This window comes from Peromyscus maniculatus, chromosome 21, assembly GCF_049852395.1.
Source record: "Peromyscus maniculatus bairdii isolate BWxNUB_F1_BW_parent chromosome 21, HU_Pman_BW_mat_3.1, whole genome shotgun sequence".
Classification (NCBI taxonomy): Eukaryota; Metazoa; Chordata; class Mammalia; order Rodentia; family Cricetidae; genus Peromyscus; species Peromyscus maniculatus.
The window spans coordinates 42,002,386-42,028,452 of NC_134872.1; the positions used below are offsets into that span (position 1 = coordinate 42,002,386).

General features: G+C 39.5%; 1 protein-coding gene and 1 pseudogene across 2 annotated transcripts in view; one reads left to right on the forward strand and one right to left on the reverse strand.

Annotated features, from left to right (window-relative positions):
* Kcnh8 (potassium voltage-gated channel subfamily H member 8) overlaps positions 1–26,067 on the reverse strand; it is a 373,224-nt gene that overhangs the window by 138,099 nt on the left and 209,058 nt on the right. The gene's annotated exons all lie outside the window — the stretch shown is intronic.
* LOC143270031 (high mobility group protein B3 pseudogene) lies at positions 10,559–11,164 on the forward strand (annotated as a pseudogene).

Here is a 26,067-nt window from a genome sequence, read left to right on the forward strand (position 1 = left end):
GCCTGACGACCAGAGTTCAACCCCCAGAACCACATGGAAGGAGAAAACCAATCCTACAGGTGTTTTCTAATGCTAAGGGGCAGCTGACTGCATTTTCTTTTTAGTTAAACTATGTTAGATTTTGATCATGTCCTTAGCTAGAGGTCATCTTTTTTGACTGATTCTTTCTCAATAATATTGTGAATTACATATCATAAATTGTTTCCATTGTTCTGAGAATTGACTGACCATAAGGTGTTTTGTGGTATGTTAACTGTCTGAACTTATAAACCCACAAAGTAACTGTAAAATTCCACTTTTAATCACTTGCTCACTTGGTATAAAGAAACCACTATGCCTTTCTATGCCTTTAATCTCAACCATTTTCATTCTCCTACTACGGAAAACTGAAAATATGGCCTGGCCATTAATTTTTTTAAATCTGTTTATTTATTCTACATTCGGATCACAGCTTCCTCTACCTCCTCTCTTCCCATTCCCCTCCACCCCCTCAATTCACCCCTCTTCCATATTTGCTTAAAAGGAGCAGGCATCCCATAGACATCAGCAAAGCATGGCATATCAAGCTGCCATAAAGACCAAGCCTCTCCCCCTGTATTCAGACTGGGCAAAGCAATCCAGCATGAGGAATAGGTTCCCAAGAGCCATCCAACACACCAGGGACAGCCTTGCTCCCATTGCCAGGAGTAGCACAAACAGACCAAGCTACACAACTGTCACATGTATGCAGAGGGCCTAGGTTGGTCCCCTGCAGGTTCCCTGGTTGTTGGGTCAGACCATGAACCATGCTAACCTTTTCTGTGTTTTCCCTCTTATGTCCCCAAGCACCCCACCTCCTCCAATCCCTTCTCCCTCTCCTCAGCAGGACTCCTGGAGCTTGGCCCAGTGTTTGGCTTGGCCATCTGAGTCTGCCTCCATCAGTCACTTTATGTAGGCTCTCCCGTGACAACCGAGGTAGTCACCAATCCAATCACAGGAAATGGCCAGTTCAGGCTATGCGTCCACTGCTGCCTGGAGGCTTAGCTGCAGCCATCCTTGTTTCCCTTGTTCAGGCTTCTACTTACTGCATAAAGCCCCCCTGTCCATCTTTCTCATCACTCTCACTGTCTACCCCCTCTCCACCGCTTCCCCCCCAAACCTGATCCCTCAAGTTCCCATGCCCACCTGCCCCCAGTCCAACCAGGAGATCTCCTCTATTTCCCTTTCCCTGGGAGATCCATGTGTCACCGCTTGGTCTGGCCATAATTGAATCTTTGCTTTGAGACATCTCTGTGTTAGCTCCTGATTTTAGACACTATCTCATTAACCTCCACATGCCCAGCATGTGCACAGCACCCACACTCACAATTAAACAAATAAATGTGACTTTAAATTTTTAAGAAAAAGCAGGAGTAGAATCTAGATCAATGGTACAGAGCTTGCACAGCCTGTGTGGCCTTAGATTTAAGCACCAGTACAATCAATCAATCAATCAATCAATCAATCAATTAATTCAAATTAATAATCTTCCTATTCTACAGGAAATGTTAAAGAAGATAAACTCAGAGCACCTCAGAATATGGTCACTTATTTCAGTTCTTATTACATATTCTTCTTTAGTTCAAAGATGAGGAAAATTGCATCTAATATTTAAAATTGCTTTTCTTTTCTTTCCTTCTGTCTAAAAGCCTTATAATGTGACTCTAAAATTTGATAAGAACTATGTCCAAAAATAGTTGGCTCCTTTTTTCCAGAGTAATAGGATTGTAGCTAGGATGATGCTACCCAACCCCCCTTGCAGTAGATGTGGTTTCATGTCTGGATTGTTGCACTGGAAGCAGTATGTGACAAGTTTGCAGTGTGCCATTTGCTTTTCCATGCTCTTTTGGCTTGCTGTTTTTTGTTGCTGATGGGAGCAAAGACAGATGAAGTGACTTTAGAAGCAACCCATCCAAGATGGTATATCAGCAGTCAGCCTCAACTATAAATTATTGTGTAAGATTTCTCTCTCCTCCTCCTCCCTTCCCAACCTCACACAGCCTACTCCTCACCTCCACCTCCCACCTCTGCCCAGATCATTGGATGTGAATTGGCCTCTTTATCCCACCAACCCTGTGGCAGCCTTTCCTCACACCCACACATCTCATTGTTCTTTGACCATCAGGAGAGGGGACCGACCCAGTTCTGAGCTCCTAATCCTTAGCAGTCTTCCTTTGCAATTCTTTATCACATGGTGAGCAGTGTCATCACAGCACAGGTCATTTCTGCAGCTGTCCTGGTGCTGCTTGGTAAACCAAGGCAATGCAGCCACACACAGGACACGTATGTATTTTGATTCTCAGATGAAGGAGGGATACTTTATTAGCATATGTCTATCTCATACAAAAGAAAATATCATTATATTACTACACCCATTTTCAGACCCTTGAACTATAGTGAGATGACCTGAAACTGAACTTGTATAATGAACAATAACTCCTGCAAAGAAGCTTCAAAAAGCCTGGCTGGCTGTTAGAACTGCAGTGATATGCAGAGGTTTGAATGATGCAGGTCCACAGTGTATCTTGAGCTAACTTTATACTTTATCTTGGGCTTGGTCTAGTCCCCTAAGTACACATTCCCTGGCCACCTCTATGTCAGAACTAATATCCTGTGACTAATAGATAAAAACCTTTTTTGGAATTTATTAACAGAACAGATCACTAGCCTCCACTGACACAGAAGCTAAGAACGTCATTGGATAGCATCTGAGGCCTCTAGGAGTACTTCCCACATCTTGCTATAACTGCCTTTCTGATGCATTCACCAAGGTATCTTTAAATTGATTTAAGATTTTCTGTGTTTTGCTACTGTAAAACTTCACAACACTCTTTCCATGTGGGAATAGGGCACCGGTAGTAACCTAGCTCCATGTTTTCCAGGCCACGATCACTCAAATTTGGCTCGAGAATAAATGTTTATTTCTGTTGATGTAAGAACTGTGTCTTGATGGTGTCTCCCTCAAACATATGCAAGAATACACATAATATCCAAATCAGAAACCGAAAATATGTTTGTTTGTATATGTGTGTATATGTATATAGCTGGGTATTTGAGTAATCACATGTGTGTTTATGTACATGTGTGTGATCCCATGGTATAAAGAAGTGGATGTTTTTATCATTGTATGATAGGAGCAAGTAGATCATTATATGATGTGGATGTGTGAATCATTCAATGGCATGAAAGTGTGGATCATCACATGACATGGATGTGCCTTACGGTGAAGCAACATGTTCCCAAGTCACACACACGAAATACTGTCTCTTACTTGCCTCCCTGCCATTGGTATCTCTAGTTTTAGTTCTTTGAAAAAGATTCATTTGTCAGCTGTTACAATCAGTAATTTCCCTATTTCTTGCCAATTTGTCATTGCCTGGTGCATCTTTTATTTTATTTATGATCTAGCTTTTCAGTGTAGTTTAGATTCTCCATTGTACTATCATGAAGTAAAAATCACCCCTACCTTTTTCCATGCACTTCCTTGGTTATGCACTCAGGTTGATCACCTTGTCTGTTTACATCAATGCCCTTTATCTTTAGATGGACTAGATGTTCTCACACCTATTTTTTTAAGTCACTAACTTAGATATTGCTACTGGCTAAATAAAAAGTGAATGACAGTTTCTTCTTGATTTGCCAATGAAAACACTATGTTTCAAAGTTTCTGCACAGGAATACTAAAGAAATACTGGTTTCTATGGAAATCAAAATGATGATGCTGTCAGCCCAATGTTATCAATTTTCAAATGTGCATATATCCTTTGTATGTTGTTATTTAAAATTATAATATGTTATTTCAGCTATATGTGGTCATATGATAAAATGTCACATTCCTGTGGGATCAAAAATGGATTTATAATAAGAATATGTATGGGTTTTATCTCTAGCTCTACCACAATGTGACAAAATATCATTTGGAAAGTTAATTATTTTTTCTAAGTAGAAATTTTCATTCAAGTAAAGCAGAACTAGAAATGTTTGCCCTTCATCTACTTATCAATATTCATCAAGTATCTATCTGTGTACCTGTTCATCTCTCTGACTAGCTATGCTAGAGTCTTAGAACACAGCATGATGAATACTCTGTTCCTTCATTCAAAGAAATTACACTTCAATAGCAGATACAGGTGAATAGGCCAGGAAGTACAAAGTCATTTGATGAATGTTTAAGAAATACAACAAAGGGATAGTTCACACAGATTCACAAGACAAACTAGAGATAAATGGGTGACAAGGACCATGATTAGGTAATGATGAGCAAGGTGGGGGCAACAGTTGTATATTTATTTAAAGGTCAAGAATAATATGTGACAGGACTTAAGCAGAGCCATGACATGACCAGCTACACCCTCTATTAAAACAAAGACAAGAAAGCTCTGAAAATAGCATGGTAAGCAGATACCAAGAGTGCATGCAAAGAAGGAATTGAGAAGTTGTAGGAAACAGCCAAGGTAATGGCCACCAACCAGTTCATGGATATGTACGTGGGGGCAGAATCAGGTTCAAGATATTGTTTTGAGAGCAATCAACATGGTTACAATAGGAGCCAGTGTAATCACTAGCCATGTGAATGACCTGGTGGAAAGAACAGAGAGAAAGCCAAGGATAAAACCTGGGGGGAGAGGTGTCATGGACTATACAAGGAAAGGGGGAAGAATTCATTGCAGAAAACCACCAGGAAGGAGAATAATATTTGGGAGGACACAGTATAGAATGGAAACCAGGAAAGGGATCCTCATATAAATCAAACAAGATCATTTGACAGAGGGGTTATGGGTGATTAAAAACTCTTCTTTATTCTAATAACACCCAATAAACGAAATAATCAGTGCCCAAATGCTCAACTTAAGTCAGCACATAAGATTTCTCTTCAATTAATGTTTCTACCTTATCGCCCTTCACATTTACTTTTTTTAAATGAAATAGTTTAAACTGTCTGAGCTTTAGTCTTGCTTTTTAATCTATAACTTGAAATGACCCAGCTTAGCTGTCACTTATAGGAGACAAAACAAGAAAGAGGTCAGTCTTTTGGGAGGACCTCTGCGTGCTTAAAGTGGGCATACTTTAAATAAATTTGGGGCATACCATACCACAAAGTATGAAAGCATATCCAACATCTTGTCTTTCTTTTGCCGAGCACATATTTTTATTTATGTCAATATTTAATTTAACATGTTAATAATAAAAAATTGAGTTCGGCAAAGCAATTTTACTTACCACCAGGATCCATTCTCAGAAATATCCACTTTTAAACACTCAGTATCAATTTACTGAAAATATCAAATATAAGCTACCGAGAATCCAGTACATTTACACTCAGCCCTGATTCTAAGTAAGACGCTTTTATTTGTAGAAGCTCTCTCAAACCTTCCTATACCAGAGATGCATTGCTTTTGTCCTGCAAGGATGAGCTGGGGGTTGGTGGACGCTGAGGAACGACACACCTAAATTCTTCCTGTTGCCACCAGAAAAATTCCTCCCCATGGCGTGGACTCTACATTCATCAGCTTTCTTCTCTGATCATGCCTTCAAAGTCAATGACAAATATGGAGCAGCTTCACCTGTAATTCAAGATGTACCACAAATGCCTTCACAACTTGGAACAAGGCAGTCATTGCTCTTTTACTTTCTGCTAAGCAATTCCATGCTGTGACAAATTTCTTCTACGTAATTTCTTCTACCTTTCAACTATATAACATTTTTGGTTTCTTCAGCCTATCTTTTGTTAATGTTGGTTTTAATTGTCAACTTACCACAAACTAGAACTACCTGGAAGAAAATCTCAAGGAGGGATTGTTAGATTGGGCTGGGCCATGGGCAGATCTACGTGGGATTGCCTTGACTCTGCTGACTGATGTGGGAAGAACAAGCATAAAAGTAGATTACACTACTGTCTGGTTTGGGACCCTGGACTATGTATAGAAGAAGCTGCTGAGTACTAGGCATGTGTGCTTTCATTCATCTCTGCTCTTGCTATGCATATCATGTGACTAGCTGTTTGACGTTCTTACCTTGACTTCTCTAAAGTGATGGACTATAATCTGGAATTGTGGATTAAAATACACCCTTTCTCCCCTAAGTGGCTTTTTCATTGGTGTACTTTTTAAATACCCAAAGCATGGGACCAGGTTTGTCAGGCCTCATGCGATTAAATTAAGCCATCTATTAATGAATAAATAATTCTTGTTAATTTAAAAATATGCTTAATTTTGTGGTAGCCATTGTGTCCTGCTCTGTTGGAGCCACCACTTTTTCTTGATCACTTGGGTATCCAGAAGTCTTTATTCTGGGGCTGTCGTCACAGAAAGATGATGTCCTCATATTTACCATTTAGAGCTGCTAGAATTCCTCATGCTGTCTCTAACGTGTCATTTGGAAGAATTCTCAAGACACCTGCCATTTACTTTGTGGTACTTGATTCAAGAACCTGAGATTCTAATGTGTGCTCTCAACAGTCTAAAAATAAAGACCCATCATCTAAAGGAAATGATGCATACCTACTTTGAGTAATAAGGTGGTTACTCACCTCAATAAGTATATTTCATGTTTTATATATGAACAATGTGATGGGTAGGTAAACATCTGCTTAGTGACTAATATATTTTAAACAGAAAATATTAGTTGTTAGAACTAGATAATCATAAGAATGGATTCATGGTGATGAGGGAGGAAAGACAGGCTTTTAGATTTCCCTCACACATGGATGAAATGATTTCCCTCTCCCATTCTTTATTCCCATGGATATCATTATTCTCTTTGTCTGTCTATAAATATAAAGAACTATGTCCAGACCATGAGTGTGTTCTACATTGTGCTAAGGAATCCCTATATCCACTCACCTGTATAACATCTTGATAGCCCCAGCAAATATTTTAAAAAGTTGAACAATAAATGATGACTTTCTAGGTCCACCCAGGGGCCATAATGTTTTCTGTCATCTAAATGTCTTTAAACAAAAATTTCCTGTATTCAAAACACATTTATTTTAAAATGTCACTACTATTTCTATGTTTATTTAACCCATGGGGTGACAGATCCTCGACTATCCTCCTGCTCCTCCAGATGCAGATCCCTAGTCTCATCTCTAGCTCTTTGGCAGTCATCTCCCTTTACTCTCTGACTCTGTCCCCAGTGGATCACAAAGATCTTCTCCAACCTGCCTTCCTCCAACTCCTTCCATTATCTCATCCTCCAACACCAGCAGGCATTCCATGGGAACACACCAGGTGAGCAGGCCAGAAAGCAGGCAAGCGAACTGAAGACCTTCACAGCTCCCTCCTCTCCTCAAACTCCAATCCCCAGTCTCATTCCTAGCTCTGCAACAGAACATCTGCTGCAGCCTTCCTTCCCAACCTGCCCATATCTCACGTGGATCCCAAAGACTTTCTGCTCCTACCTCTCTGTCCTGACTAGTTGCTTTATCTCAGCCCCAACTCCAGCATGCACTCTCTACTACTCCACAGGCTTCTGCTTCAGGGGAACCAGGTAGGCTGACTGTAGATCTTCCCTTCTCCCTCTGCTTCCCCACACTAAATGCCCCAGTCTGTAGCAGAACACCTACTGTGATCTCTTTTTTCCCTTCTGACTCTATTTCCAACTGATCACAAAGATGTTCTCCTCCAACTTTCCTTCCCCAAACTCATTTCATTTTCCCAGCCCCCAACATTAGCAGGCATTCCTTGGGAACACACAGTCTGAGCAGGCCAGGGAATCAGAGCTATAGAAATTTCCTACAAAGCAACACACAGATATCACACACTCTGGAAATCCAGAGAAGAAACAGAAACCAAGGAACAAAAATACCCCAACAAACACAAACCCAGAAATCAGCACTTATACCTGTAATCATCCCAATCCCAGATGCCTAGACACCAGCATAAAAACAAAATCAATAACAGCCAGAACAATATGTCTTCACTAGAGCCCAGCAATTCTACCGCAGCAGGCCCTGAATATTCATCCATAGCTGAAGTACAAGGAAAAGACCTTAAAACAGCCTGTGTGGAGATCATAGGAGTCTCTAAAGAGGAAATGAATAAAACCTTAAATAAATCCAGGAAGACACAAACAAACGGTGGAAGGAAACAAATAAAACTATTCAATATGAAATGGAAATGGAAAGAGAATCAACAAAAAAAATGCAAACTGAAGAAATTCTGGAAATGAAAAATTTAGGAATTCAAACAGGAGCTGCAGAGGTAAGCTTCACTAACATAATACAAGACAGAGAAGAAAGAATCTCAGGCACTGAAGAAGTGATAGAAGAAATGGATAAATAGTCAAAGAAATTGTTAAATCTAAAAAACTCCTGATACAAAACATAGAAGAAGTCAGGCACACTGTCAAAAGACCAAATCTAAGACTAAGAGGAAGAGAGGACAGAGACGAAACTCCGCTCAAAGGCTCAGAAAATATATTCAACAAAGAAAATTTGCCTAACTTAAGAAGATGAGTATAAAGGTACAAGAAACATGCAGAACACTGTAACATGAATTTTAAAAGGCCTTATTAATAAAAAAAACAAAAAACAAAAACCCAGAGTCAGGTATTGGGGTAAAAGCTGAAAGATCAGAGAAACAGTACAAGCCAGCCACATTCTTACCTTTATGAAATCCTCAGCCTCAAGAGAGCGAGTTCCTGTTTTCTCATGCCTTATATACATTTCTGTGTCCTGTCATATTACTTCCTGGGATTAAAGGCTTGTGTGCTTCCCAGTACTAGGATTAAAGGTGTGTGCCACTACTGTCCGGCCTCTATGTCCAATCTAGTGGCTGGCTCTGTCCTCTGATTCCCAGATAAGTTTTATTGGGGTACACAATACATCACTACAGAACACCAAATAGATTACACCAAAAGAGAAAGTTCCGTTTGCACATAATAATCAAAACACTAATTGTACAGAACAAAGAAAGATATTAAAAGCTGCAAGGGAAAGAGACCAAATAATAAAGGCAGACCTATAAGGATTATACCTGTCTTCTCAATGAAGACTCTAAAAGCCAAAAGTACTTGGATGTACTCTAAGATATTAAAGATTCCAGACCAGACTATTACACCCAACAAAACTTTCAATTGCCATAGATGGATAAAATTAGATATCCCATGGCAAAACCAAATTTAAACAATACTTACCTACAATTGGTAGGTAAGTGCTAGAAGGAAAACTCCAACCTAAGGAGGCTATAACCATAACCAAGAAAATAAATAATTTCAGACTAGCAAATCAAAAGAAGGGAACCACATCCACCCACCCATCCATTCCCACCACCACTATCATCACTACAACCACCACCACCACCACCAAAAACAAAATAACAGAAATAGGAATCAACAATCATTGGTTATTGGTCTCTCAATATAAATGATCTAAATCCCTCAATAAAAAGACACAGACTAACAGAATATATATGAACACAGGATCCATCCTTCTACTACATCCAGGAAACACAGCTCGGCATCAAGGATATACATTAAAGAAAATCCAAGCAAATGGACCTAAGAAGCAAGCTGGTGTAACCATTTTAATATCAGGCAAAATGACTTTAAACCAACACTAATCAGAAAAGATAGAGAAAGAAACAAAATATTCATCAAAGGAAAAAAAAAGCCACCAAAAAGACATTTCAATTCTTAACATCTATGCTCCAAACAAAAAAGCACCCATGTTTGTAAAAGAAACACCACTACAGCTTAAATCACATATTGACCCTCATACATCAATAGTGGCAGTCTGTAATTCCTCACTCTCACCAACAGACAGCTCATCCAGACAAAGACTAAGTAAGAGAAATGCTGAAGTTAACAGATATCATAAACCAAGTGGACCTAACATATATTTTCCCAAAGTTCACTTCTTTGTACCTCATGGAACTTTCTCCAAAACTGACCTCATACTCAGATACAAAGCAAGTCTCAAGCAACACACAAAAAAAATTGAAATAGCATCCTGAGTCCTGTTAGACCAACATGAATTATAGCTGAATATCAACAACAGAAACAACAGAAAGCTTATAAACTCATGGAAACTGAACAACTCTCTACTGAATAAAAAATGGGTCAAGACAGAAATTAAGAAATCAAAGACTTTCTAGAATTGAATAAAAATGAATATATAACATACCTAAACTTATGGGACACAATGAAAGCAGTTCTGAAAGGCAAGTTCATAGCATTAAATGCCTACATAACAAAATTGGAGGTACCTCATACCAGCAACTTAACAGCATACCTGAAAGCTCTGGAACAAAAAGAAGTCATACCCAAAAGGAGTAGATGGCATGAAATAATCAGACTCAGGGTTTAAATTAATAAAACAGAGACAAAGAGAACAATGCAAAGAATCAATTAAACAAAGAATTGGTTCCTTAAGAAATCAATAAGATAGACAAACCCTTATGGAAACTAATTTTCTTAATAGGTACCATCTACCAAAGTTAAATCAAGATCAGATTAAGAAATTTAAACAGGGCGGCTGTCGTGCGAGGCTGGGGATTGCTGAGAGCTGTGCCCTGTGCTGCCCAGACTAGCGAACAATACAGTCAGGATGGCTAAAGGTGACCCCAAGAAACCAAAGGGCAAGGTATCTACTTATGCCTTCTTCATGCAGTCATGCAGGGAAGAACATAAGAAGAAAAACCCAGAGGTCGCAGTCAATTTTGCAGAGTTTTCCAAGAAGTGCTCTGAGAGGTGGAAGACAATGTCTGGCAAAGAGAAATCGAAGTTTGATGAAATGGCAAAAGCGGATAAAGTACGCTATGATCAGGAAATGAAAGATTATGGACCAGCTACAGGAGGCAAGAAGAAGAAGGACCCCAATGCCCCCAAAAGACCACCGTCTGGATTTTTCTTATTCTGCTCTGAATTCTGCCCCAAGATGATATCTACAAATCCTGGCATCTCCATTGGAGATGTGGCAAAAAAGCTTGGTGAGTTGTGGAATAACCTAAGTGACAGTGAAAAGCAGCCTTATATTACCAAGGCTACAAAACTGAAGGAGAAGTATGAGAAGGATGTTGCTGACTATAAGTCTAATGGGAAATTTGATGGCGCCAAGGGTCCTGCTAAAGTTGCCTGGAAAAAGGTGGAAGAGGAAGAGAAGGAGGATGAGGAAGAAGAGGAAGAGGAGGAGGAGGAAGATGAATAAAAACTCTTGTCTCCTTGTGAATAACTTAGAGTAGGAGAGTGCCATGATTGACACATCTCTATTTGAGCTGTGTCTATTGCCCTTGTTAGGTTTAATTACAAGATTTGATCATGATCATATTGTACTTTCTCAAAGTGTCAGTGGTTTACATGAAGTGGCCATGGGTGTCCGGAGTGCCCTGAAACTGTATCAAAGTTGTACATAGCTCCAAACATTTTTAAAATGAAAAGGCACTCTCATGTTCTCCTCACTCTGTGCACTTTGCTGTTGGTGCGAAAAGACATTTGAAGATGTTTTCAACTCGTAAGGTAGTGTTAACTATATGGTTGGTTATTGGCTAGAAACCCTGAGTTGTCAGGTGTACATATCTATAGTTTGTAAAGAGAACAAAACAACCCAGACAGATTCCTGATGCTCCTTGATTGGCATGAAGGTTATTCGGGGAAGATGACTTTTGGAGGGGGCCATAGCTCAGGGCGTGCACTGTGAGGCTGGACCTGTTGATACTGTGGTGGGGCATCCATTTTGCTTCAGGTTGTCTTGTTTTTGTATATAGTGACGTAGCATTCTGCTGACATTCTTAGTTGTGGAAAAGGGGGGAGGGGTCAGCTGGCATGAGAAGTGTTTGGATTTTTTTCTTCAGTTAAGTGCCATAGATATTAAACTCTTTTTAAACAAACTGTAGAACTCATCATCTTGTCAGCAAAGCAAGGAACTACTGCATCAATAAAAGTTCAAGAACCCTCTGTACCTAAATGCAATTTGCAACATTCTGTTATTTTTTTATGTTTAGAATGCTGAAATGTTTTTGAAGTTAAATAAACAGTATTGCATTAAAAAAAAAAGAAATTTAAACAGAACTATAACCCTTACTGAAATAGAAGTAGCAACTAAAAGTCTCCCAACCAAAAATAAATGAACAAAAGCAGCAAGCAGAGGCCTGCACAGGTCTGCACCAGGTCCTCTGCATATTTGTCATAGCTTTGGGTTTAGTGTTTTTATAGGACTCCTGAGGTGTTTCTGATTCTTTTGCCTTCTCTTCAGGCTCTTTTCCTTCTGTTGGTTTGCCTTATCCAACTTTGATATTATAGTTTTTGTTTTATATTATTTATTTTACTTTGTTAAAAACATGAGACTATAGTTTCTGAATTTGTTACATTGTAGATATGCAATATATTTAACTTCCATTTTTCAAAATAAAATAAAACCTCCTGGGGTGATTAGGAGAGATGAGGTTACTTTAATGGCAATTGCTAACTTCAAGGGTTGGACTGAGAAACATCAGTCATCTTAATAATGCCATTTTTACTCAGAGAACAGTATGTTTTAGCTGTGCTGGAAAGAGCAGGAAGAGGAGAGAAGGACATAGCAAGTAATAGCCAAGTGGAACAAACCTCTCACTCCTCTGAGATGCCTCTAAATCAAGAAGTCACAAGTTTCTTCTGGGTTTCTAAACTTAGTAACATTCCACTCTTCATATCCCTGCCTCTTTCAAAACAAGCAGCAAATGTTTTCATATTTTATGAGCACGTGTCCCTTCGTATTTATAGTTACAGGTGCATTAGGGGTGAGCACCGCTGGGGATGCTGGGCATCTCACACATGTTAGATCCGGGCATTTGTGTGCATTGTGAGGTTAGCTTTGTGTTTGTCAGACAAATACAACTCTGGGCATAAATAATAATATACAAAAATATTGATACTATTTTAAGTAAACTGTTCTGTTAAGTGAAGTCACTTTAAAGTACTGTAAAAAAATCAGAAAGCAACAATGCCACCTAGAATTTCTCAATATAGTTATCACCATAATAAATACTATCAGGGACAGATTGCATTTTGACTAGAGCTTTATTAACCAAGAAACACCACTTAGAATAATTTGATGGAGAACAACTTTTGAAGAATGTTTTATATGTATGTGTGTATGTATATATAACCAACATTCCTGCCTAATAATTTTGTTGGGTTCCTTCTGAAAAATCACTCTATACAAAGTCTTCTGCACTTGTTGTTCCCCTTGCATAAACTCTTATCCCTTCAATCATAAGCAAGTTATTTCATTTCCTTGCTCCTTTATTTAAGTATCAAATTCTCTATAACACTTTCCATAGCCATTCCTCAAAATTGCAGTCTATTCATTCTGTTGCTGAAATCTTAAATCGTCTTATAATAAAAAACCAAGTACCAGATATTGGAGTAAAAGCTAAAAGATTAGAGAAGCAGAGTAAGTCACAGCTACCACCTATTACCTCACCAACTCCACAAATCCTCTCACTGAAATCCTCTGAGTCTTCACCAGGAAAGGTCTCAGCTCAACTACTTTAGTTCCTGTTTCCTCATGCCTTATACTCCTTTCTCCGTCTTGCCATCACTTCCTGGGATTAATGGTGTGCATGCTTCCCAGTACTTGGATTAAAGGTCTGTGCCACCACTGCCTGGCTCTGTTTCCATTGTGGCCTTGAACTCACAGAGATCCAGATGGATCTCTGCCTCCCTAGTGATAGGATTAAGGTATGTGCCACCACTGTCTGCCCTCTATCTAGTGACTGGCTCTGTTCTCTGATCCTCAGGCAAGCTTTATTAGGGTACACAATATATCACCACATGTTCCTATTTTTCTGCTTTATATTTCTGCATCAATTCACCACTGTCTGGCTTGGTATAAGTTTTCATTTTTTTGTTTCCTGCTTGTTTCCTATTAGGGAGTAAATTCTAGAAGGTCAAGGGTCTTGTCTGTTTGCCCTGGTCTTCCAGCTCATATCCAAGACAGTATTTGAAAAATAACAAGAACTTACTATAGATTTATTTAGTGAGTGAACAAATATGTTTTCAGAGCAATGTTTATTATAATTTTTTACTTGAGTGGCAAAAAGTCATCTTGGATTTTTAAAATTAAGATATAGGTAAATAGGCAATTATATACCATGATACAATATTCTACATTTATAAGAGGTTTTTAGAAATGTTCATAGAATGGGAAAATATTCCTATTAAAATGTTATGAGAAACCATTTCCAAATGAGCACATACCATGGTGACAATACATTGAGGGGAGTATAAGACGTAACTTCCAGGAAGACGTATCAGGGGTCACAGATGCTTGGAAAGGATGACTAAGGACCATTTGTTTGTTTTGCTTTGTCTTTTCTATTTTAAAGCTTATAGAACTAGAATAATATGTGAACAGATGTCAATTTAAATAAATCAAAACATGATACTGCCCTTGTGTATGCTGGTACAAGCTTGTAATCCTATCATTCTAGAGGCAGGGGCTCATAGGCTGAAGACAAACCTTGGCCACAATATAAGGGTTTGTCTCAAAAAACAAGCAAAATAAAACAATACCAAGACCTAGGGATATAGCTCAGCAGAAGAATGTTTGTTTAACATGGGCAAAGGCTCCAAGTTAGAATCCCAGCTCTGAAAAAAAAAATTGTTCAGAACACCGCTAATGAGTATGATTTTGTTTATAGCAAAGAATGCTGGGGATGACGTCAAAAGTTCATGGGTCTGACTAATAGGAACAAGGCAAATAAAATACTTTTTAAAGGCAAAAATGAACCACTTATGCTTTGCTCAAGAAAAATATCATTTGCTAAAACTTAGGTCAGTTAAAGAAAACACTGCCTTGCAGTTTCACACAGTTAAGAAGCCCCATCAGGTCACAAATATTGATAGCTCACTCACCATAGCACTTCATCTGCCCATAGCGATGAAGGTTCTAGAAAGGTCAAGGAGGTAATACTTGAACCATGTTTGAACATTATGATTACAAAATAAATATTCTGTTTGAAGAAGTGCTTGAACAGGTGTTTTTAAGGTAACTTATTTGGCAGCTTAAAAAAAAACATGGAAATAGTAGTTTTCTTAATGATGTCCTGTTTCCTGTAGGTATTCTGATACATTCTCTCCCCCTTTTGATATAGGGCACTGTGTTACACTTTGATAGGAATCTGAAGTAGTGAGGTTGTTTTCTGGGTTTTGAGGACTTATTCCTGGATTCAAAAGGAAATAGTTCTTTAGTAGTCCAGTAAGCATTGCTTCATTTCTGGTCAGAAATTAAGGTATGCTCAGCATGATTTACTCATATATCAGTTTTCAAGATATATATGATCTTGGAATATGGAAGTATTGATATTCTAAGAGTTACAGCCACAATTGGGGTCAAATTCAACTGTAAGCCCTGACTATGAACAGTTCTTTGAGTTGGTAAAAGATGATTAGTCAACAAAAGGTTCACTATGAAAGGATGTACAAAGTGCTGGGAAGAGTCTCCTACACCTGCTCAGGGTTCAAATGTGTATACTGGACTGCATTCAGGTGTAGGCCTTGTTACTACCCTGTCTGAGTATAAAACAGGTAGAAAATGTGAAGAGGAGGAATGATGGGACTGAAAAAGGAGAGAGGTGGGTATGAGGTCCCGAAACCACAAAAGATAATGAATGCTAGACAATCAACATTTCTAACTGCCTTGGTCTCTGACCCTTTCAATGGTAAATGATCCCCAGGCACTTGTGTTCCTGAAGACTGTGACATGGGACACCTCGCTGCTGCTCCTTAGATTCAAAATACTTTGGTTGATTCAGAATGTATAATCAAGTCATTTAAGATAAAACTGAATTCTTTTATTACTATGAAAATTTGACTTTATTGTAACATACATGTTCTTCCAGTGTCTAAGTCAGCATCATTAATTTTAGTTCTTTAACTAAGGGGAAAAGCAACGTATCTTTGTATATTTCAGGAAAATGACTATATGCAAAGGAATGACTCTAGAACACCTATTTTCTTTCAGGTCCTTTTGAGATTTGAAAAAAGGAGAGAAAGAAAGGACACATGATGTTCCTGGTAGAAATGTACTCCCTCTTTAAGATTCAGGTTCCAATAGGGACCACAGCCCTGACAGGAGTTGGATAACATAAACAGTCCCACATGAGGTAGGAACAGCAAAGTTATAAAGACTTACAATAAAGAGCACAATGTGGGGAGAGGAGGTTATAAACAAGCATGCACTTGTGTGTACTACTAGGTGTTGAGGGCCAGGTTGAACCACGTCTTTCCCTGAGGCCCTGATACATGGAGAAATGTGCTTCATATGTGCTTGATAGAGCAACAATAGCCAGGGGCTAGGGCCTTGGGGGAGCCCCAGCTTCAGATCCTGAGAGTCTAACTCCTCCCAACTTAATGGACTATGGTTATCGGTCCAAGTCCACTATGTGCTTGGTCTCTGATGCCCGGGAGACATCCTGTGTTCCCCTTACACAGCAGTCCTTGATTAGCTTCTGGATGACTTCATCCCATTGGTATAGCTTTCCGCTGACTGTCCCATTTACCCCCATAAATAGTATATAAAATGCTGTACTTCTTAGTAAACTTCCTTGGTACAGGGCATGGCTTGTGTAAAACATCTTAGTCCCAGCTTTTCTTCTTCTTCTTCTTCTTCTTCTTCTTCTTCTTCTTCTTCTTCTTCTTCTTCTTCTTCTTCTTCTTCTTCTTCTTCTTCTTCTTCTTCTTCCTTCTCCTTCTCCTTCTCCTTCTCCTTCTCCTTCTCCTTCTCCTTCTCCTTCTCCTTCTCCTTCTCCTTCTCCTTCTCCTTCTCCTTCTCCTTCTCCTTCTCCTTCTCCTTCTCCTTCTCCTTCTCCTTCTCCTTCTCCTTCTCCTCCTCCTCCTCCTCCTCTTCCTCCTCCTCCTTCTTCTTTCTTCTTCTCTTCTTCTTTCTTCTTCTCTTCTTCTTCTTTTCTTCTTCTTCTCCTCTTCTTCTTTTCTTCTTCTTGTTCTTCTTTTTCCTGTAGCACTGTATTTCTTTTTTTCATTTATTTATTTATTTATATTTTTAATTTTATAATTTAATTTAATTTTACATATCAGCCATGGATTCCCTTGTTCTCCCTGCTCCACCCCACCTTATCCCTAGCCCACCCCCCATTCCCATCTCCTCCAGGGCAAAGACTCCCCTGGGGATTGAGTTCAACCTGGTAGATTCAGTCCAGGCAGGTCCAGTCTCCTCCTCCCAGGCTGAGCCAGGTGTCCCTGTATAAGCCCCAGGTTCCAAACAGCCAGCTCATGCACTGAGGACAGGTCCTGGTCCCAGTGCCTGGATGCCTCCCAAACAGATCAAACTAATCAATTGTCTCACTTATCCAGAGGGCCTGATCCAGCTGGGGGCTCCTCAGCTATTGGTATCTTCTCATCTTCTGGTCTTCCCCTCTCACTGTCATGTCATTGAAGAATGACCTGTGGGTCCAGTTCTACTAGGAATCAATTCAGATTTCACAGAGGATGAAGTTATTAAGTAAACAAGTCCTAGCTATTCTAAAGTTGGTGATTAAGCTTTTAGATTATGATGTCTTCTAGACTACATTACAGGAAGCCCAGCTCATACTTTCAGATCTCATCAGACTGAGCAGGGTGAAAAGAACTGGGGCGAAATCTTTCTCTTGTTCTTAGATGTGCTGATGGGAAACAGGATGAGGGTGCTCTGGATTGAATGCCTCAGATGTTGGACATTGGGGTCATTCTATGCACACCAGCCTTGTGTCACAGCACAGGTGAAGGAAGCTTGTCGGGATTTAGATATGAGATGATAGCATTTGAGGGACCTTGTATTCTATTTTTCACAAAGGACGCTGAGTAGACTGTGTATTAGTAAATGAGACCCCAGGTACGTTGCTCCTGAAAGCTGTGGGTGGGAAATGTCCTAGTGTTCCTCAGGCTTAGAATTATCTGCTTTATTCAACATGTACAAATGAACTCCATGTTTTTCTTTCTTGAAAATTATGTTATTAAAATGAACAGAAGATATGGTATTAAGAGCATTGATGGGTTTAGACTGTGCCACCCCAAGAGGCACCACTTCGCATTCTGCTTTGAGCTGAAGGCATAAAAGACAAAGCAGGGAACGTCCTTTGTTGTCCCTTTTCTGCCTGTCAGTAAGTCCTAAAGTTCCTCATTCTCTGTGTCTGGAGACCATTTTTAATGTGGAAGACAGCGGTGATGCTGAAAATGGAGCTGCAGCAGTGTACATATCAAAATGCTGCTTATCTTCTACTAAGCCCACAGTATCTTTCCCACACACTATCACCAAAATTACCACCCCCAGCCCAAGGCTTCTCTGTTGTTGTTGCTTTATCACTACATACTGTTCTTTGTTTTAAAAGTATGTGGGGCTGGGTGATGGCTCAATCACTAGGCAGGCGCTAGGACCTGAGCTGTCACCCTCAGCACCAGTATATGAAGCTGGGCATGGTGGCACGTGCCTGTTAATTCCAGCGCTAGAGGAACACCAGCTTCCCTTAGAGCTTGCTGGCCAGTCAGTCTAAACAAACAATGAAATCTGAGCTCGGGGAGAGACCCCATTTCAGAAAATGAAGTGAACAGCACTGAAGAAAACACTAATGTTGACCCCTGGCCTGAACGTTCACATGCTCCACTGAGTGGCCCTGCACACACGTATGAGAGTACATACATACAAAGCAAATAGATAGATAAATCAGCTTCAGCCTAACAGTTTTTTTGGGCTCTTCCTTTTCTTTTTTGAGGACCCCTGCATATAAATAAAATCTGGAACAAAACTTGCCACACTTTTCCTGTCTTGTGTTAATGGATATTTCGGCAGAGGATGCTTCTCTCAGCAGTTGAATAGTGAGTGAGGCTTCCCAATATAACAGTGCTAGAGATCCACATGACTATCTGTTTTCCAAATGAAGGCTTTCAGGTTCTAGTCTGGCTTGAGAGTAATGAACCAGCTGTGCATAAACTGCTTGGTTTTGCTGTAGCAACAGATATGCCTGTGTTAATTACACCCAGAAGGTTATAATAAAAATTAGGTGATATAAAAAGCAGATTCCAACACAGCAAAATGTGGGCTTTTATAAGTCAACAGAAACATTGGTTAATAAAAATGTTATTAACAAAAATAAGAATAAATAAAATAATCAGATAGAATAAAAGTATCTTTTACTTTTTATTGTATTAAAGAAATACTGTGGTTATGATAAACCTGTTCATATTTTTTGAGTAAAATCATTTGTGAATATGTAAGTTGTAATTAAATCAATACCAAATGACATAGTCTTGATGGCTGAATGTAAACTGTTCCCTGTACTTGTGTGTCAAAACCCCTCTGAGACTCAGTAAACTAAGAGTTCCTAAGTCAACACAGGAAGCTAATTTAACTCATGATAAAGGGAACAATGTGCTTCTCAAGCAGGTACAGGATGTCTGGATTGTGACAATGGTCATGGGGTCAGTGGGCAAAGGTGCTCATGTTCAGTCCTGGGCAGGATGGTCTCACATAACAACTGCCCTAGTGAGCTGGACCTCCACTGTATTTTGTCACTTCCTCACTCAAGGTCTGGTGCTCATCTTGGCCCCCTCTCCCTACTTGAATTACCTACTTCTTAGTCTATGTTATCATGTACAATGTGTCTGCTCTTATGGATACTTAGCCAAGCAGTTCTTATTGCCCAACCTTCAACAAATGTTCATAATTCCAAGTTAATTTATTAAAATAATGTGGAAATTTTGACTTTTTCTGTCTTTGGGTGCTGTCATACTACAGACATTAAAAATTGAAATATAGAAGAAATACCATGAATGGCTTATTTTGTACTCTGCCCCATATTACGATTACAGTGTTGTAGTGTTTAAGAAGACATTACATAATATGTATTGCGAAAGGGGGTGTTGATGAGAGGCCAGTGCTTTAGATCAGATAGCATTTCTATTTCTGTGAAGGCTTAACTGTAAAACGTTGTTTTGTTGGATGTTTAGCCTCTGTCACACACAATTAGTTAAACTGATGATGCAGTGTGAAAGTAGTAGCCTGGACTAACAGGAAAGGATGCAACCACCCTAACACAGAAATGAACGTTACTCACAAAAGTTTCCTTTGCTCATTTTCATGCTAGATTCCTTTTCTCATTGGATGCACTGAGCACCAGAGTCCATGCTTGCTGATGGAAGTCTGCTTTTTTTTTTTTTAAATTGTGTCGCTTCTATAAATAGTAAGTCCCAGTAAACCTCCACGTTTCCTTGCATGCATCTGAAAGCAATTCCCCATCTAGACAGAGGACTGAATTTTGTTATATGCTCATTTTCCACCTCATCAGATCTTACCAAATTGTTTTCGATTCTCTTTGTTACCTACAACATTAATTTCTAATCTTACCTTTACTCCTTCACTGCCCTCCCTTTTTCCTCCTTCCCCTTCCCCCAGCTCTATAGCCCAGGCTGACATCAAATTCACAGTCCTTCCAACACAGCGTCCTGAGTGCTGGAGATGACAGATGTATGGCACAGCACTAGGCTACCTTTTTTATTTGTTTGTTTATGTTTCTCATTCTTTTTCAAATTGAGTAGCAATTATTTAGCTGACATCTAGGATTTAAATTTAAATTTTGTTTTAAATATTAATCTCATTAACTTTTTTTACTCAGCAATAAAAAATTACTTCTCAAAATTAAGGCACTTGCACCAAGATAAATAATAGTCTATTGCTGTGGGATGTTCTGTATGTCAAATGCATTGCTCTGATTGGTTAATAAATAAAACACTGATTGGCCAGTAGCCAAGCAGGAAGTATAGGTGGGACAAGCAGAGAGAAGAATTCTGGGAAGTAGAAGGCTGAGTGAGGGAGACGCTGCCAGCCACCGCCATGACAAGCAAAATGTAAAGATACCGGTAAGCCACAAGCCATGTGGCAACTTATAGACTAATAGAAATGGGTTAATTTAAGATATAAGAATAGCTAGCTAGAAGCCTGTCACAGTCATACAGTTTATAAGCAATATAAGTCTCTGTGTGTTTATTCGGTTGGGTCTGAGCGGCTGTGAGACTGGAGGGTGAAACAGATTTGTCCTGACTGTGGCTAGGCAGGAAAACTCTAGCTACAGTCTATCTTATCACTATTCTCAAGACCCTATCCCTGAGACACAGATAAGCACATTCATTTCTAATATAATTCTCCAAAGGAAATGGAAGCATTTTCAGGTAAATTTACCTTGAAGATGCTCTCACGACTTTTATATAAATGGCAGCATGCTGCAAGTCACCTGGCAGATTCTGCTTGCTTTATTTGATAATGTGTCCTGGAAATGGAAATAACTGCATATACTGGAGACAACTGATTGTCACCAATGGACAGGGGGTACTGCTGGTTGTTATCAATGGACAGCAGGTACTACTGATTATCACCAATAGACAGTAGGTACTTCTGGTTGTCACCAATGGACAGCAGGTACTGCTGATTGTTACCAATGGACAACAGGTACTGCTGGTTGTCACTAATGGATAGCAGGTACTGCTGGTTGTCACCAATGGACAGCAGGTACTGCTGGTTGTCACCAATGGACAGTGGGTACTGCTGGTTGTCACCAATGGACAGTGGGTACTGCTGGTTATCACCAATGGACAGTGGGTACTGCTGGTATCAAAGGGGTCGGGGGTCTGCACAGCAGAGAATTGGTCACCAATGAAGGCTTTGAAAACTTCCTAGTGTGATACTGAAACATCCAGTCAACTGTGCTTTCCAAGTCCCCAAGTCTAAACATTGCTGTGGTAGTTTCAGAAGTTAATACCATGTGAATAGAGCCCTTTTTTCTTTTTCTTTTTAAGATAATTACATATAATCTGTCATAAGATTTTTGTGTATTTTCAGGCAATATTATTTCATATGAGCATATGTATATATGTGCATATATTCATAATGTTTAATCTTCAAACAGCATCTTTCTCTTATTGACATGTAATGTTCTTCTGTCTCTAGTGACAGCTGGAACATGTGCTGCACACTATCTGATGAGGTAAGCCATTCCACCTTCCTTCCTTCCTCCCTCCTCTCTCTTCATCTTCCTCTCTTCCTTTTCTCTCTTTCCTCCTATGGAGCCTTCACTGGCTTGGAACTCACCATGTAAAACAGGCTGGCCTAGAATTCACAGAGATCTAACTGCATGTGTTTCCTGGGTGCTGGGGTTTAAGAAGTGCACCACCATTCCCAGCCCTCACTTTTCTTTATAGCTTAATAAAATACTGAGAAGCCAGTGAGATGCCTTTACAAGAGAGGTGCCTGCTGCCAATCCTGACCACCTGAGGTTGATTCCAGGGCTCACACTGTGGATGCCTAAATTTTGTCCTCTGACCATGCATGCGGCACCACACCTGGCTCATTTCACATCTGTGTACACAGAAGACCCTCACATTCCCTTAGTTCTTATTTTCTGAGTGTTTTGTATAAGATCTCTAATCAGCGTATTTTAAAAATCCATTGGACTACTGCCTCTTTAAAGCGTGAATTGACCCCCATCAAATGCTTTAGCTTAAAAAAAAAATCACTTATCTATTTTAACTGCCTGTTACTTCATTCATCGTATCATGTTGGCCTAGTCCTTCCTTGTGTGGTTTTACTCATCATTTTTCTTTGGATTCATCATATTTGATATTTTCTTTTTCTTCCTTGTTTTAGAATCAGTGGTCTGATGATGATATTCTGATTTTACTTTTTTACATATATACAATTCATTGCATACATTTAAGGTTCAAGTTTTTTGCACTTACTTTGAGCATTCCAAAATGTATCTACCTGGTATCTTTTCCTTTGGTCATCATGGTTTAAAAATCTTTATCTTCTGCCCACTTAAGAAAACATAAAACACACCAGCATTTAGTTAAGTCCACTAGCATTTTTATCAGCAGGTCCATTGTAACTTGATTTCTTTTTTGTTCCACTAGTATAATACCATTTTTTCCCTCTGACTGTTAATTTATTAACTTATTTGTTCAATTTTCTTCTTAAGTTTTCTTTTTTCTTTCTCTCTCTCTCTTTGTTTTTTTGTTTTTGGAGACAGGATTTCTCTGTGTAGTTTTGGTACCCATCCTGGATCTCACTCTGTAAACCAGGCTGGCCTCAAACTCACAGAGATCCCCCTGGCTCTGCCTTCTGAGTGCTGGGATTAAAGGCGTGCGCCATCACCACCTAGCTAAGCTTTCTTTTCTTACCTTAAATTTGCTCCTTTTTGGGGGGTTACTTCCATTTTGGGTAGAACGAAATGAGAATCCCCCCAACATTTAAATAGTCCCTTGAATGAGAAACTGTGAGGGACACGACAGCTTTGTTTTGTGGAAATGTTTTCGTTGTGTCTGCTCTTCTGGAGGGACTGTAGAAAAGAGGAGGGATGGAAAGAAAAAAGATGGCCAGGAGACAAAGAAAAGAAAGGAAGAGGAAAGAACAGGGAAAGGAGGGGTTGAGGGATGGAAAGGGTGGGAGGAAGGAGAGAGGAGGAGGAGCTGATGCTTCTCTAGTGAGTCAGTTACAGCCTATCACCTTCCACCCCTACTGTGTGAAGTCACATTTCAGCCTAGTTAGTATCTGTGTAAATAGATCAATTGTCTTCTTTCTCTAGGGTCTTTGAAGATTTCCCTTTTAACTCTTCAGAAATCACACTGTTACTGTGCTGTGTTCAGAAATGAGGACCGTTTTATTTATTCCATGTAGTATCTGGGATTACCTATGCATTTTACATTTCACATATTCTTTCCATTCTTAAAATCCTTTGCTCTTAACACTGCATTTAGGCACCTCCCATTTGTCTTTTTATTGTGTTGTTCCAGAGTCGTTGTAAAGAGTTCAGTGACTCAAGGCTAAGATGACCATACAGTACCTAACAGTGCCATGGCCCTGTTTTTCCTTCTTTCCTATGGTGTTCAACTTTCTCAGATGTCTCTGAAGAGACCAAGTTGGGTGCTATAGTCTTACAAAGTAGCCTCCAAAGTTAAGCCTGTTAGAGTAATTAGTAACCTCTTTGTTCCTACACCAGACACCAGCAAACTGAGACAATTCACAGCTCACTCCCAGGACTATGCACACTGCTTCATGCACACCCCTGGGCTCTTTGGAATTTTTAGAATGGGAACAGAGTAGACACCTGCTGAGCCAACTTGTGTGACACAATTTGTAATGTTCAAAGCATGGCTATGTTATAAGGTTTGGAAATAAAGCACCATTGATGAAAATTATCATTTTTAAAATGGCTACTTATTCAAATGCTACAGAAAGTAGTAAGGTACCTTCATAGCAAGGTAAAAAGCCATACAATGGTAACATCAAGTCTCCAGTGCTATGGCAGGTTTAGTCAACGTGAGCCTGCCTTATGAAACACTCCACTCAACTTTGTTCCTTTGTTCATAACAATGGGGCAGAAAGTAAAAAAGTGAAGGTTCAACTTCCTGTCTTCTTTCCATGAATACAGGAATTTACAGGGAGAGTCTCTGTCATCTTGAGCAAATGTGGCTTACACGATGAGACTGAGAGGGCAGCTAGGAGTTTCAAGTCGCCTTGACTAACTCTGTAGTCAGATGTTTTCCTCCTGATGAATAAAGCTAGGCATGGCATTTTTCAATCATGCCAAAAGAGCATTGCTAACTGATCTGAGGAGGATGAGTTCTGGGGTAAAGTAAATCCAGCAAGATGCTTGTAAATCACATTTAAATAGGTTTGTTCAGCATAGGATTTCTTTGAGGATTTACAGTGCTAAAATGTATTATAAATCCCCCAAAGAAATTTATCATCTCCCATCTTTAATTCTGACTAAGAAACTTTTCTGCATGTAACATTTAATTATTCCCCATTTGAAAAGGACACATATTGTCTAACACTGGCAATAGCGCAAATAATAAAACATAACTTTTTTTTAAACATCATCATTCAGGCACAATGAAACTTGTACTTTCCAAGCCCTCTTTTATGGACCTGGATGGACTGAACAGTTCAATAGTGAGGCTTAGAAGCCTCCAAGTGAAAACTAATAAAAGTGGCACAAATACTTAGTATTGTGACGATCTAGTACTATAGGTAGAATGTATTTTTATTCATAGTATTAGTTTTATTATCTCGGGCTTTGAACATAAAGTTTCAATGTGTAGCCCCATCTGGCCTTCAACTCTGGGTCTTCCTGCTTCTGCCTGTGGAGTGGTAGAATTACAGGTGTGTGGTGCCATGACCTGTTATTACTCCATGTGTCATAACTTGGCCACCTTTAAGAAAAGATGCACATGATAAAAGCCAGGGTAAACATAGCAGGAGAAATTGTACTAAAGACCATTTTCAAATGTGTTATAAGTTGTCCACGTGCTTAAACTAATTTAAAATAGCAAGGTAGCAACAGCAGAAAATTGCAAGCAAATCCCTACTGCCTGTGACATTAAGTCAGTCAGCCAGAGTTTCAAGGCAGGGTTTCATAGTGCTGGCAGAGCCGTGTCGCCAGCTGTAAGGCAGTCGTTGCATAAACACAACTGGGTAAAAACAGCAAGAGATTAGTTAGTGGTGGTGGGTGCTGGGAACTGTGAGAATTGATTTGCTACCTAATCCACAGAAATTACAGGAAGAACACAGAAGAACTGAGAGCAGAATCAGAGGAACAAACCAGTCTCCATCAGTCTTCCACAGGAAAACATACCCCAAACAAATAAATCTTTCTCAGAGTATGAGTTCTCATGAACAAACAGGCCATCCTCTGCCAGTCTCAGAACAGATTCCTGACTCCATGAGTTTTCAAACAAATACCAGGACAATATGGCCAAGAAAAGTCAAGAAACAGCTTTGCTGAGATGAAGGAACTGTAAATGGGCACATGAGAAAGATGATAGCATGTGAGCTTAACAGACACTCGGACCTGGTGCTTGATGAGACTTTGTGAACTTATTACATAGAAGGAAACTAGGCTCAGATCTGCAACAAAAGCCCGATTCCTTCAGAACTTTGACTTTGATATTGAGAATGTTTCCAGGGTGATGACAGTATCATTGTGTTAGTCACAAATCCATACAAGGAAACATCAAACTAAGAGGATACAAAACCAAGTGGACTGGGAAATTGGCACATCCAATATGTCTATGACTTTATTTTAAATT